Source organism: Mus caroli, chromosome 10 (genome assembly GCF_900094665.2).
Source record: "Mus caroli chromosome 10, CAROLI_EIJ_v1.1, whole genome shotgun sequence".
NCBI classification, from domain to species: domain Eukaryota; kingdom Metazoa; phylum Chordata; class Mammalia; order Rodentia; family Muridae; genus Mus; species Mus caroli.
This window is the reverse complement of record NC_034579.1, coordinates 43,869,780-43,883,346: the sequence shown is the minus strand read 5'-3', so window position 1 is coordinate 43,883,346 and position 13,567 is coordinate 43,869,780.

The following is a 13,567-nucleotide window of genomic DNA, read 5'->3' as shown; positions in this document are numbered from 1 at the left end:
TCTCTCTCTCTCTCTCTCTCTCTCTCTCTCTCTCTCTCTCTCTCTCCTTTGTCTGCCTCTGCTACCCTGTTAATTCCCCTTCTCATGATCTATATAAACTCTATTTTATACTATCCCATCATGTAGCTGGTCCCTCAGGGGGAAGGGATGCCTCATCATGGGCCCTCTTCCATCACTGGTCAGGATAAACATCCGCATGATCCCAGGGGAGAATTCTTGAACTCAGAGGTACCCCCTGTGCTGCCCTTGAGAATGGAGACATTCTGCTTTTTCACTTACCCTTGTTCTAAGACTCTTTCCCTTGGGTGAGACTCTTTTGAGAAAGTTTCTTTCTCATTTTTGAGAATCCCAGGCCAGGCCTGAATAAACTGTTCTCTATATACTTAGGGGCAGTGGCTCAGAACTTAACCCCCAGCCACCAAGTGTCCCATCCATGGGTCTTTCTTTGCTGTCTTGTCCTTCCATACTTGAATGTCTTGGTCTAATTCACAGTTAACAGGAAATGATATCTCTACATTGCTACTAAACTGGTACTTTCTTTCTTTCTTTCTTTCTTGTTTGTTTGTTTGTTTGTTTGTTTTGGTTTTTCGAGACAGGGTTTCTCTGTATAGCCCTGGCTGTCATGGAACTCACTTTGTAGACCAGGCTGGCCCCTCCTGCCTCTGCCTCCCGAGTGCTGGGATTAAAGTTGTGCATCACCACTCCTGGTTCAAACTGGTACTTTCTTAAAAGCTTTGGCTTCCTCCTTCTTCCTCCTGGTTCTTTCTTAAAAGCTTTGGCTTCCTCCTTCTTCCTCCTGCTCTAGCCATGGCAGCCACTGTTTTCACCTTGCTCACAGCCTGAAAAGAGGGTCTGACCCCGCCCCCTGCCAAGGATTCTATTTGCTTCTCCCCACCACCACCCCATTTGCTTCTTAGCTCTGCTCTTTCTTTCTTTTTTTTCCTCCTTTTTTCTTTTTTTTTCTTTTTTAATACTTTTTATTAGGTATTTTCCTCATTTACATTTCCAATGCTACCCCAAAAGTCCTCCATACACTCCCATCCACTCCCCTACCCACCCACTCCCACTTTTTGGCCCTGGCGTTCCCCTGTACTGGGGCATATAAAGTTTACAAGTCCAATTGGTCTCTCTTTCCAGTGATGGCCGACTAGGCCATCTTTTGATACATATGCAGCTAGAGTCAAGAGCTCCGGGTACTGGTTAGTTCATAATGTTGTTCTACCTATAAGGTTGCAGATCCTTTTAGCTCCTTGGGTACTTTCTCTAGCTCCTCCATTGGGGGCCCTGTGATCCATCCAATAGCTGACTGTGAGCATCCACTTCTGTGTTTGCTAGGCCCNGGCATAGTCTCACAAGAGACAGCTATATCNGGGTCCTTTCAGCAAAATCTTGCTAGTGTATGCAATGGTGTCAGCGTTTGGAAGCTGATTATNGGATGGANCCCTGGATATGGCAGNCTCTNGATGGTCCATCCTTTNGNCACAGCTCCAAACTTTGTCTCTGTAACTCCTTCCATGGGTGTTTTGTTCCCAATTCTATGAAGGGGCAAAGTGTCCACACTTTGGTCTTCGTTCTTCTTGAGTTTCATGCGTTTAGCAAATTGTATCTTATATCTTGGGTACCCTAAGTTTCTGGGCTAATATCCACGTATCAGTGAGTACATATTGTGTGAGTTCCTTTGTGATTGGGTTACCTCACTCAGGATGATGCCCTCCAGGTCCGTCCATTTGCCTACGAATTTCATAAATTCATTCTTTTTAATAGCAGAGTAGTACTCCATTGTGTAAATGTACCACATTTTCTGTATCCACTCCTCTGTTGAGGGGCATCTGGGTTCTTTCCAGCTTCTGGCTATTATAAATAAGGCTGCTATGAGCTCTGCTCTTGTTTTACCTTGTGAAAAGAGGGTTTGTCCCCGTACCCTTGTGTCCTGCTAGGGACTCTGTTTTTTGAGACTTGCTTTCTCACTCTTGTGATCACTGGCTATCCCTACACTTGCATGCTCTCTTGCCAAGGGGCTCCTGTGTTCTGCCCACCAAAGCTGGGCCCAGCCTGCCTGCTCAGCTCATTGCCAGGAGAAAAGCAACTTTGGCCCTCCCTGCCCCTATCTGCCATTACAGCCATGAGTAAAACAGCTTTTGCCCTGTCTGATTGTTTCTGCTCCCTGGACTGTCTGTGCTTGTTCATGCGTGTACACACCTGTGCGTGCAAGTTCTTTCTATCTCTCCCTCTCTGCCTAGGAATCATAAAGTGAAACTAGCCCTGCCTTGCTGTGTGTGACAAAAGTATAGTACGCATGTTGCTGGGATACAGAATAGGCTACATTGGGTCCACGGACTCCCACATTTGAAAGCACTGGGACTCGACTTCCTGCTCCTGGGAGGAAGTCCTGCCCTGCTCAGGTGAAGTAAGCACAGTGCTGCCACTGTCACTGCCACTGTCTCAAAATGAAAGCATCGATATCCATATACTTGTACAAGTTTTTAGTTCTGCAAGCCGAGCCCCAAATGTTCTGTCTCTTGCTCAGTGCCTGGAGTTTCCTCCACCTCCACAGAATGTATTTTTCTCTACTTATAAAACCTGTCAAAGTTACTTAAGATTTTCATTCCTATACTGTCTTGATAGATATTTTTTGACTGTCATTGAATTATGGTGTGCTTATTCAAATATAACCAATCAATATAGGCCTCAGTCTTGTCAGAAGTCTGCAAATTATTAGTATATTTAAGTTTATAACAGACTCCCAAAGCCTTTAACAGTAGCCCACCAGGTTCTAGAGGCTGCCTGGGTTGTGATATGATAATCACTGATAAACACAGTGGACAAAACTTGATACCCTCAGAGTCAAATGACTTATCTAAGTCAAGGTAAGCCATTTCTCAAGTTATACATACCCTTCTACAGAGAAAAAGCCCTATGTCTTCTGGACTTGAAAGCCAGACTGACTCTGTCAAAGTGCCATGAAGACCATAGAAACTACAAGGACCTATTCATTAGTAGATTCTGCCATTTTTTAAATTGATACATGACTGCTAAAGTGTTGTTTATTCTAACCCAGATTTCTAACTATATTGACAGCTAAAGTAACTATAGATTGACATCTAGAGAAAGCTTTCACAAATGTAATCTGTTACTTCCTTACCTAAACTCCGGTTTCATTGATTAAATGTTTCACATTTCATCTTCTTGCTATGCTACTGTCCTAACATAATTTGAGCTCCTGTAAATGTACCTAACCCTAATTAACATCCCACCAATCATACGATCCAACTATATAATCACAAATTCGTGTTCCTTCTGACCCACAAAAGGCTCATCTTAAAGAGTGTTCATGTTATTAACTCATGCTGTTATCTCTTCTACAAGAAGACCTGTTCAGATCTATCTCTCATGGACCAAATAGTGTCCACCCAGATAAGTGCATCTGCTTAAAGTTCCCATTTACTACCTATTCCAGAGGGTAGGTGTCCTCTGGGTTTCTAATGTACAATTTAAAAAATAAAATTATTTCTCCCAAACATATTTAATTTTATTCTCTACCTATAATATATGCGTTTCAATATTTGTCAAGTGCAGGAGCTTACTATATCTAGGACAGCTCCAGAGAAATGACCTACAGATGCCCCAACCTTCTCTCTCTCACACAGATGCTTCTACTGGACTTCTTTCAAATCAATTCACAGTCTTTTCCATAGACCCTGGAAAGCAAGGGAACAGCCAACTCTCCTAAGACTGGACAAATATCCCTATACCCATTCTTCTAGTTTTCCTAGAGACAAGTCACCCCCAAAGCCAGCAGGAAGTAGTCAGATATCAGGGTGATCCTATTCCTGCTCCACCATCATCTCTTTCTATATTTTCCATTTTAATTAAACCAAAATGGGGGAATGTTAGCATTCTGTCTAAGCTCCACTGAGCAATTACCTAGCAACAGCCAGGTACATCTGATTCATTATAAAGGGAGCTTCTTGCCCCCTCCTCATGCTTTGCTTTCTTGCTCTCTTGCTCTTTCTCTGCTTCCCTTCTCCTCTCTCTACCCATTCCCATCCCCTGCTCTATCTCTCTGCTTTTCTCCTCTTCTCCTCCACTTCTCTACTCTCTCTTTGTCTCGATGTCTCTGTCTATGCCTCTCTCTCTCTCTCTCTCTCTCTCTCTCTCTCTCTCTATCTTGCTCTCTCTACCTTTGTCTGTCTCTGCTACCCTCCTCATGACCTAAATAAACTCTATTCTATACAATCCCATCATGTGGCTGGTCTCTCAGGGGGAATGGATGCCAAAGCTGGGCCCACTAAAACACCCCTTTCCCCCATACCTCACTATACCTTCATAGAACATACACCTCCACTCTTTTATCTTTTTATAAACACAACATTGAGTGTTCTGGTAAAGAAATTGGAGAGATCCTACACTAGCAACTTAGCATCTGAGAGATCTAGAACAAAAGGAAGCAAACACACCCCAGATGAATACATGGCAGGAAATTGTCAAAACTCAGAGCTGAAGTTAACCAAATAGACACAAAGAGAACAATAAAAAAAAATCAACAAAACCAAGAGGTGGTTCTTTGAAAGAATCAACAATATAGATAAACTCCTAGCCAAACTAATTAAAAGACCCAGAGACAGTATTCAAACCAACAAAATCAGAAATAAAAAGGGAGACAAAACAACAGAAACTTAGGAAACTCAAAAAATCATCAGATCCTACTACAAAAGCCAAAACTCAACAACGATAGAAAACCTGGATGAAATGGATCTAAAGAGATACCACATACCAAAGATAAATCAAGATAAATCAAGATAAATCAAGATCAGGTAAAAAAAAATCAGATAAACTATCTGAATAAGCCCCTATCACTTAAGAAAATAGAACAAATCAATAAAAACCTCCCAAACAAAAAAGATCATGGACAGCTGGCTTTAGCACAATCACAGAAGACCTAATATCACTATTCCTCAAAGTAGTCCATAAAATATAAACGGAAGGAAAACTACCTAATTCATTCTATGAAGGCAGAATTACTTTGATATCTAAACCACACAAGGACCCAACAAGAGAGAATTTCAGACCAATTTCCCTTATGAATATTGATACAAAAATTCTCAATAAATTTCTTACAATTCTAATCCAAGAACAAATCAACAACATCATCCTCCATGATAAGGTATTTCATCCCAAGGATAAAAGATTGGTTCAATAAATGAAAATCTTATAACATAATCTACTATATAAATAAACTCAAAGAAAAAAATCTGATGATCATCTCCTTAGATACTGAAAAAAATATTTTTGACAAAATATACTACCTATTCATGTTAAAAGTATTAGAGAGATCAGGAATTCCATGTCCACACCTGAACATAATAAAAATATATATAAAGCAAACCAACAGCTAATGTCAAATTAAATGGAGGGTTACTTGAAGCAGTCCTACTAAAATCAGGGACAAGACAAAGATGCCTACTCTGTATATATCTATCAATATAGTACTCAGAGTTCTATCTAGAAAATAAGACAACAAAAGGAGATAAACTAGATACAAATTGACAAAGAACAAAAATCCAGGAATCACTATTTGATCAGATGATATGATAGTATATATTAGCAATCCCAAAAAAATTATGAGAAAACTTCTACAGCTGATAATCAACACTGACAATGTGACTGGATATGAAATTGACTGAAATAAATCAGTAGCTTTCCTTTATACAATTGATAAATGGACTGAGAAAGAAATGAGAGAAACAACACCATTTATTATAGTCACAAACAATGTAAAATATCTTGGGGTAAGTCTAACCCAACAAGTGGAAGATCTGTATCACAAGAACTTCAAGTCTCTAAAGAAAGAAATTGAAGAAGGCCTCAGTAATGGAGAGATCTCACATGCTCATGGAATGTTAGAATTAACATAGTGAAAATGGCTATCCTACCAAAAGCAATCTACAGATTTAAAGCAATCTCCATCAAAATCTCAACACAATTCCTCAAAGATATGGAAAGATCAATTTTCAAATTCATCTAGAAAAAAAAAAAAAACGTAGAATAGCAAAAAACAATTAACAAAGAACTTCTAGTGGATGCACCATCCCTGACCTCAATTTATACTATGGAGCAATACTTAAAACAAAACAAAGCAAAACAAAAACTAGCATGGTTATTGGTGCACAGACAGACAGGTTGATCAATGATATAGAATTGAAGACACAGATATAAGGACACATAGTTACAGATATTTGGTATTTTTCAAAGAAGCCAAAAATAAACAATAATAAAAAAAAGAAAACATCTCTAATACGTAGTTCTAGTCTAGCTGGTAGTGTGTACATAGAAAAATGAAAATAGATCTATATCCGTCACCTTGCATAAACTCAAGTCCAAGTGGATCAAGGACCTCAATATAAAACCAGATATACTGAATCTAATAAAAGAGAAAGTGTGAAAGAACTTTGAAGTCTGGCATGGGAGGAAATTTCCTAAACAGAACTCCAATGGCTAAGACTCTAAGACCCAGAATTGATATATGGGAACTCATGAAACTGAAAATTTGTAAGGCAAAGGACATAGTTGATGGTACAAATCTGCAACCTACAGATTGGGAAAATATCTTCTGTAACCCCACATCCAATAGAGGCCTAATATCCAAATATATAAAGAACTGAAGAATCTGGCATCCCAAAAAACCAACCAATCCAATCAAAAAGTAGGATATAGAATTAAACAGAGAATTCAAAACAGAGAAATCTCAAATGGCTGAGAAAAACTCAAAGAAATACTCAAAATCCTTTGTGATTAGGGAAATACAAAGTAAACTGACCTCAAGTTTGCACCTTACACCCATCAGAATGGCTAAGCTCAAAAACTCAGGTGACAACGCATGCTGGCAAGGATACCAAAATATGCCTCACCATGCCACAGGGACATGGATACCACCATGTTCATAGCAACCATATTTGTAATAACCAGAACCTGGAAACATTTCAGATGTCTTCACAATGGAAGAATGGATATAGAAAATGTGGAAATGACACTGTCAATAGGACAGAATGGCAACCAACAGATTAGTAAAAGACCTTTACAAATCCTATATCCAATAGAGAGGTAATATCCAATGTATATAATTAACTCAAGAAGTTAGACTTCAGAGAAACAAATAACCCTATTAAAAACGGGGAACAGAGGTAAACAGAGAATCCTCAACTCAGGAAATTCGAATGTTCGAGAAGCAACTAAATAAATGTTCAACAACCCTAGTCATCAGGGAAATGCAAATCAAAATGACCCTGAGAGTCCACCTCACACCAGTCAGAATGGCTAAGGTAAAAAACAAGTGACAGCAAATGCTGGCAAGGATGTGGAGAAAGAGAAACACTGCTGCATAGTTGGTGGGATTGAAAGCTGGTAAAACCACTCTGGAAATCAGTCTGGCTGTGTTTTAGAAAATTGGACATAGTACTACCAAAGGATCTATCAATTCTACTCCTGGGCATATAGCCAGACGATGCTCCAACATGTAATAAGGACAGATGCTCCACTATGTTCATAGCAGCCATATTTATAATAGCCAGAGCTGTAAGAACCCAGATGTCCCTCAACAGAGGAGTGAATACAGAAAATATGGTACATTTGCACAATGAAATATTACATTGCTATTAAAAACAATGACTTCATGAAATTCACAGCCAAATGATTGGAACTTGAAAATATCATTTTGAGTGAAGTAACTCAGTCACAAAAGAACACACATAATATGCACTCACTGATAAGTGGATATCAGCCCATAAGTTTGGAATACCCAAGATACAATTCACAGACCAAATGAAGCCCAAGAAGAAGGAAGATAAAAGTATGGATGCTTCAGTGCTTCTTAGGAGGTAGAATAAAATTCCTGCAGGAGGAAATATGGAGAAATAGTGTGGAACAGAAACTGTAGGAAAGGCCATCCAGAGATGGCCCCACCTGAGGATTCATCCTATATATAATTGTCAAAGCTAGATGCTATTGTGGATGAGGGAGAAGTGCTTGCTGATGGGAACCTAATAATGGCTGTCTCTGGAGAAATACAGAGGTGGATGCTTACAGGCAGTCTTTGTACTAAGCACATACCTTGAGGAGTATAAGAAGGAGCTGAGGGTGTTTGCAGCCCCATGGGGAGAGCAACAGTGTCAACTGACCAGAACCCTGGAGCTCCAGGGGACTAGGGCACCAACCAAAGAGTATACATAGAGGGACCCATTATTCTGCCCACATACATGGCAGAGGATGGCCTTGTTGGACATTAGTGGGAGGAGCAGCCCTTGGGCCTGTATTTGATACCCCAGTATAGGGGAATGCTAGGGTAGGAAGACTGGAGTTGGTGGGTTGTTGGCAGAGCACCCTAATAGAGGCAGGAGGAGCGGAGAGGGGATGGGGATTTCTGAAGGGAATATCTGGAAAGGGAATAACATTTGAAATGTAAATAAATTAAATTCCAATTTAAAAATAAAAGAAAGTACTGTAAATTGCAAGAAATAAAGAGAGAGAGAGAGAGAGAGAGAGAGAGAGAGAGAGAGAGAGAGAGAGAGAAGAGAAGAGAAGAGATAAAAGAAAAAATGAAAAAATGTGGTCTACTTACACAATTGAATTCTACTGATCTATTAAGAACAGGACATCATGAGTTTTTCAGGCAAATGGATGGAAGTAGAAAATATCATCCTGAATGAGGTAACTAAGACCCAAAAGACATGCATAGTATGTATTCACTAATAAGTGGATATTAGTAAAAAACATACAGAATACCCAGGATAAATTCCATAGAACTCACAAAGCTTAACAAGTTGAAGGCCCAATAAGGATGCCTCCATCCCACTTGGGAGGGAGTAGAAAGCATTCACAGGGAGCAGACAAAGGAAAGGGTCTGGGTGGGGAAGGGGACAAGAGGAGAAGTGGGTATATGATCAGGAGTTTGAGAGGAACAGGACTAAATCCCTTAAGGCAAGCAGTAAAAAAAATAATGCAAACATGCAACTTTGAGAGGTAAGAGGTGGGGGTACCCTCTATAATGTACCAGAGGACTAGCAGGTTAGAGATTCCCAAAATACAAAGGGATGAATTGCTTGCTCTAGAGTGGGGAGGGAGAACTTTTATAGTGTACCTCCAGTGGAGGGACAGGACATCAAATAGAGAAATGGGGTTGCCATAGAACTGTCAAAACCTTTGACCCAGAATTGTTCCTGTTTGAAGGAACTACAGGGATAAACATGGAGAAGACCATGAGAGAAAGGTGGTCAAGGTTCAAACTGAAATCCAGCTCAAGGGTAGGACAGGGATCCTGCAACTGTTACTGTACTCCTGCTTGCAGACAGGAGTCATGTTGGCCAAAAAGTGGCTGAAAGAATCAGATGCAGATACTAGCATCCAACCAATGCACTGAAACCAGCGACTCCTGTAGTTAAATTAAGAGAAAGCTGGAAGAAGCTGAGGATGAAGGCAGCCCCATAGAAAGCCAGTACTCTCTAGTGACCTAGACTGCCAAGATCTCTCAGACACTGAGCCGTCAACCAAGCAGCTTCACCAGCTGACCCCAGATATTTATACAGCAGAGGACTTCCTGGTCTAGCCTCAGTGTAAGAAGATGGACCTAACCCTTGTGAGACTTAAGGCCCCAGGGAGTGAGGAGGTATGTTGGAGTCAGGAAGGGTATATAGTGACATCTTCTTGGAGACGGGGAGTCAGTGGTATAGAATGGGAACAGCCAGAGAACACCGGGAGGGGAAATCTATATTGTAAAAAGTGGATTAAAGTTTGCGTGTCCAATGGGGCCAAAAAATGGGAATCGGTGGGTAGGGAAGTCGGGGGAGGGTATGGGGAACTTTTGGGATAGCATTGGAAATGTAATTGAGGAAAATACATAATAAAAAAGGTGGATTAAAAATAAACATAAATAAATTTAAAATATTAGAAAAACTATTTCTTATGAATAGAATAACTTAAACAACTACATAATTTAACATTAAGTACATAATTATATATGATACAAATAGTGGTATAGCTGACTTTTGTTTATTTCTCTTTAATAATAAAATTAATATGGCAAATTGATTAAAAATGTGATTTAATATGAAAGAAAAATTTACCAATGTAGAACAAAAGACCTGCTGCAATAGTGGGTGCCAGGAAGTACAGAGGCTCCCCAAACATGCTAAGCTCAGAGAAAGTCAGAAGTACACCTGTACCCTGAGGTGGTGACAATCAGCTACACATATATAAAATCCAGGACATAACCCAAACTTCCCAGAGTTTAAACATGATTGTACAATTATCATGACTGTCATCAATGACAGAGGCAACAGCTAAATCAGTAGCTAGAAGAGAAAATAGGTTCCTTAAAGAAAACACTTACTGTGGGGCAGTGGTATCACATGCCATTAATCCCAGCACTTGGGGAGTAGAGGCAGGCAGATTTCTTAGTTTGAGGCCAGCCTGTCTACAAAGTGAGTTCTAGGCCATCCTGAGAAACACTTTCTTGAAAATAGCCATGGGAAAAAAAAAGAAAGAAAGAAAGAAAGAAAGAAAGAAAGAAAGAAAGAAAGAAAGAAAGAAAGAAGAGAGAGAGAGAGAGAGAGAAAAGAAAACACATACTAAAATCCTCTATTAATAAACAAAACTAAAAAATGGAATAAAAGTCTTAGAAAAAAACATTTCAAATAGTAAATATGTAATAAACAGGATAGTTTTATAAAAATGAAGTCTCATCATAATACATATTATTTAGTAAGTAACTTTAAATTGTAAAATAAAAAAATAGATGTTTATTTGAATGTAATGGAATGCATGGTAGAAATCAATTGAGGTCAAAGTTTAAGTATAGGGAAAATGAAGCAAAATTACAATAATTCTATTAAAAAATGGGGTACAGAGCTAAACAAAGAATTCTCAACTGAGAAATATCAAATGGCTGAGAAGCACCTAAAAAAGGTGTTCAACATAATTAATCGTCAGGGAAATGCAAATCAAGAAAAAAACAAACAAACAAACAAACAAACAAACAAAAAAACCAAAACACTGAGATTCTACCTCATACCAATAAGAATGGCTAAAATAAAAAATTCAGGTGCCAGCAGATGCTGGAGAGGATGTGAAGAAAAAGGAACACTCCTCCAATGCTTTTGAGATTGAAAGCTGGTACAGCCACTCTGGAAATCAGTTTGGCACTTCCGTAGAAAATTGGACATAGTATTACCAAAAGATCTAGCAAAACAACTCCTGGGCATATAACTAGAAGATGACCCCCACCCCCAGCATGCAATAAGCATGTAATAAGGACACATGCTCCACTGTGTTCGTAGAAGACTTATTTATAATATCCAGAAGCTGGAAAGAACCTAGATGTCCCTCAACAGAGGAATGGATACAGAAAATGTGGTACATTTACTCAATGGAGTACTACTCAGCTATTAAAAACAATGAATTTATGAAATTCTTAGACAAATGGATGGATCTGGAGGATATCATCCTAAGTGAGGTAACCCAATCACAAAAGAACACAGATGATATGCACTCACAGATAAGTGGACATTAGTCCAGAAATTCAGAATACAAGATATAATTCACAAACCACATGAAACTCAAGAAGAAGAAAGACCAAAGTGTGGAAACTTCAATCTTTCTTAGAAGAGGGAACAAAATTCCCATGGAAGGAGTCACAGAGACAAGGTCCTGAGCAGAGACTGAAATTACCATCCAGAGACTTCCCTACCTAGGGATCCATCCCATAAACAACCACCATACCCAGACACTATTGCAGATGCTAGCAAGAGCTTGCTGACAGGAGCCTGATATAGCTGTCTCCTGAAAGGCTCTGCCAGTGCTTGGCAAATACAGAAGTGGATGCTCATAGTCATCTATTAGAGAGAGCACAGGGCTCCCAATGAAGTAGCTAGAGAAAGGACCCAAGGAGCTGAAGGGGTTTGCAGCCCCATAGGTGGGACAACAATATTAACTAACCAGTATCCCCAGAGCTCCCTGGGACTAAACTGCCAATCACAGAAAACAAATGGTGGGACTCATGGCTCTAGCTGCATATATAGCAGAGGATGGCCTAGTCAGTGATCAGTGGGAGGGGAGGCTCTTGGTCCTGTAAAGGTTCTATGCCCCAGTATAGGGGAATACCACAGCCAGAAAGCAGGCGTGTGTGGGTTCGAGAGCAGAGAAATGGGGGAGGGGATAGGGAATTTTCGGAGGTGAAACTAGGAAAGGGGACAACACTGAAATGTAAATAAAGAAAATATCTAATAAAAATACAATATATAATATATAAAAAAAATACACAGTGGACTATTTTTCAACTATAATGACAAATAGCACCATAAAATTTCAGATAAATAGTTATAACTTCTGGGAAGCAGGTTCTGCTGTGCCTGCCTGGCCTAATTGGTAGACAAGCAGTGTGCACATGTGCAAGAGTGTGTTCGCGCCAATTCACTGCCTATCCCGGGGTGTGCTGAGAGAGCAGCCAATCAGGTGTGGACACACCACACTGAGGTGTATATAAGCTGCACCTTTTTGGGGCTCGGGGCCTTCCTCTTCATGCTGAAGGTAGCGTAATAAAGATTGCTGCAGAAGGATCCAGTTGTTGGCGTGTGTGTTCTTGCTGGTGAGACAATAGGTGCGAAAAGTGGTGCTGAAATCTGGGAACGCCTTACGATCGCTGGGGCTGAGGAGACCCTCCGTTCGCAGGGTGGATTCAGAACTGCTGTCAGGTTGGTTTTTCAAGGTGGGCTCTGAGAGGCATGTTTGGTTTTGGTCTTTCTCCACAACTAGAAGGGGCAGTGGAAGCCTTCCTAATTGTTCTTACGGCACTTATCCTTTAAATTATATAGTGAAAGCAGGACAGGGAGTGCTGGAGGAGGTTCAAGAGAGCATGTCAGAAACAGAGCGGGGTAAAAGACTAGGAGCTCAAAGAAAAAAGGGTATACCTAAGAAAAAAGGCCCTTCCACGGACCTTGGATCTGAGGAAGTTAAAGAATGGGGAAGGACGCCCCGGAGAGAAGAGAGAGGAGGGGGGAAGAGGCCCCCCAAAAGAAGAGCCTTTATCCGGTAAAGGAACTTGAGGCTCTGGGACTTGATGGTTCAGATTCAAGTGAGGCACTTAGTCCCACTGATGAGGAAGATCTGGAGGAGGAAGTAGCTCGTGATGAGGAAGAGAGATATCACCCTGATGAAAGATGGCCTAGTGAATCAGAGAGGAAGTCCAAAAGGAATGGAAGCAAGGGTCAGGTCATTGTTTGGTCTTTAGGCCCTAGTGCCCCTCTACCTTATGTGGAAATTTTTTGCTCAGATTCTTTTATCCCTCGAGACGAGTGGCAAAAATTACAGCAGATGTTTCCTGTCTTTGAGGCAGCAGATGAAGGACGAGTTCACGTGTCTGTGGAGCACATACAGATCAAAGAACTTGCTGAGTCGGTCCGTAATTATGGAGTTAGTGCCAATTTTATTTTATCTCAAGTCGAAAGACTTGCTACTTTGGCCATGACTCCGGGAGACTGGCAAATGGTGGCAAAGGCTGTGCTCACTAATATGGGGCAGT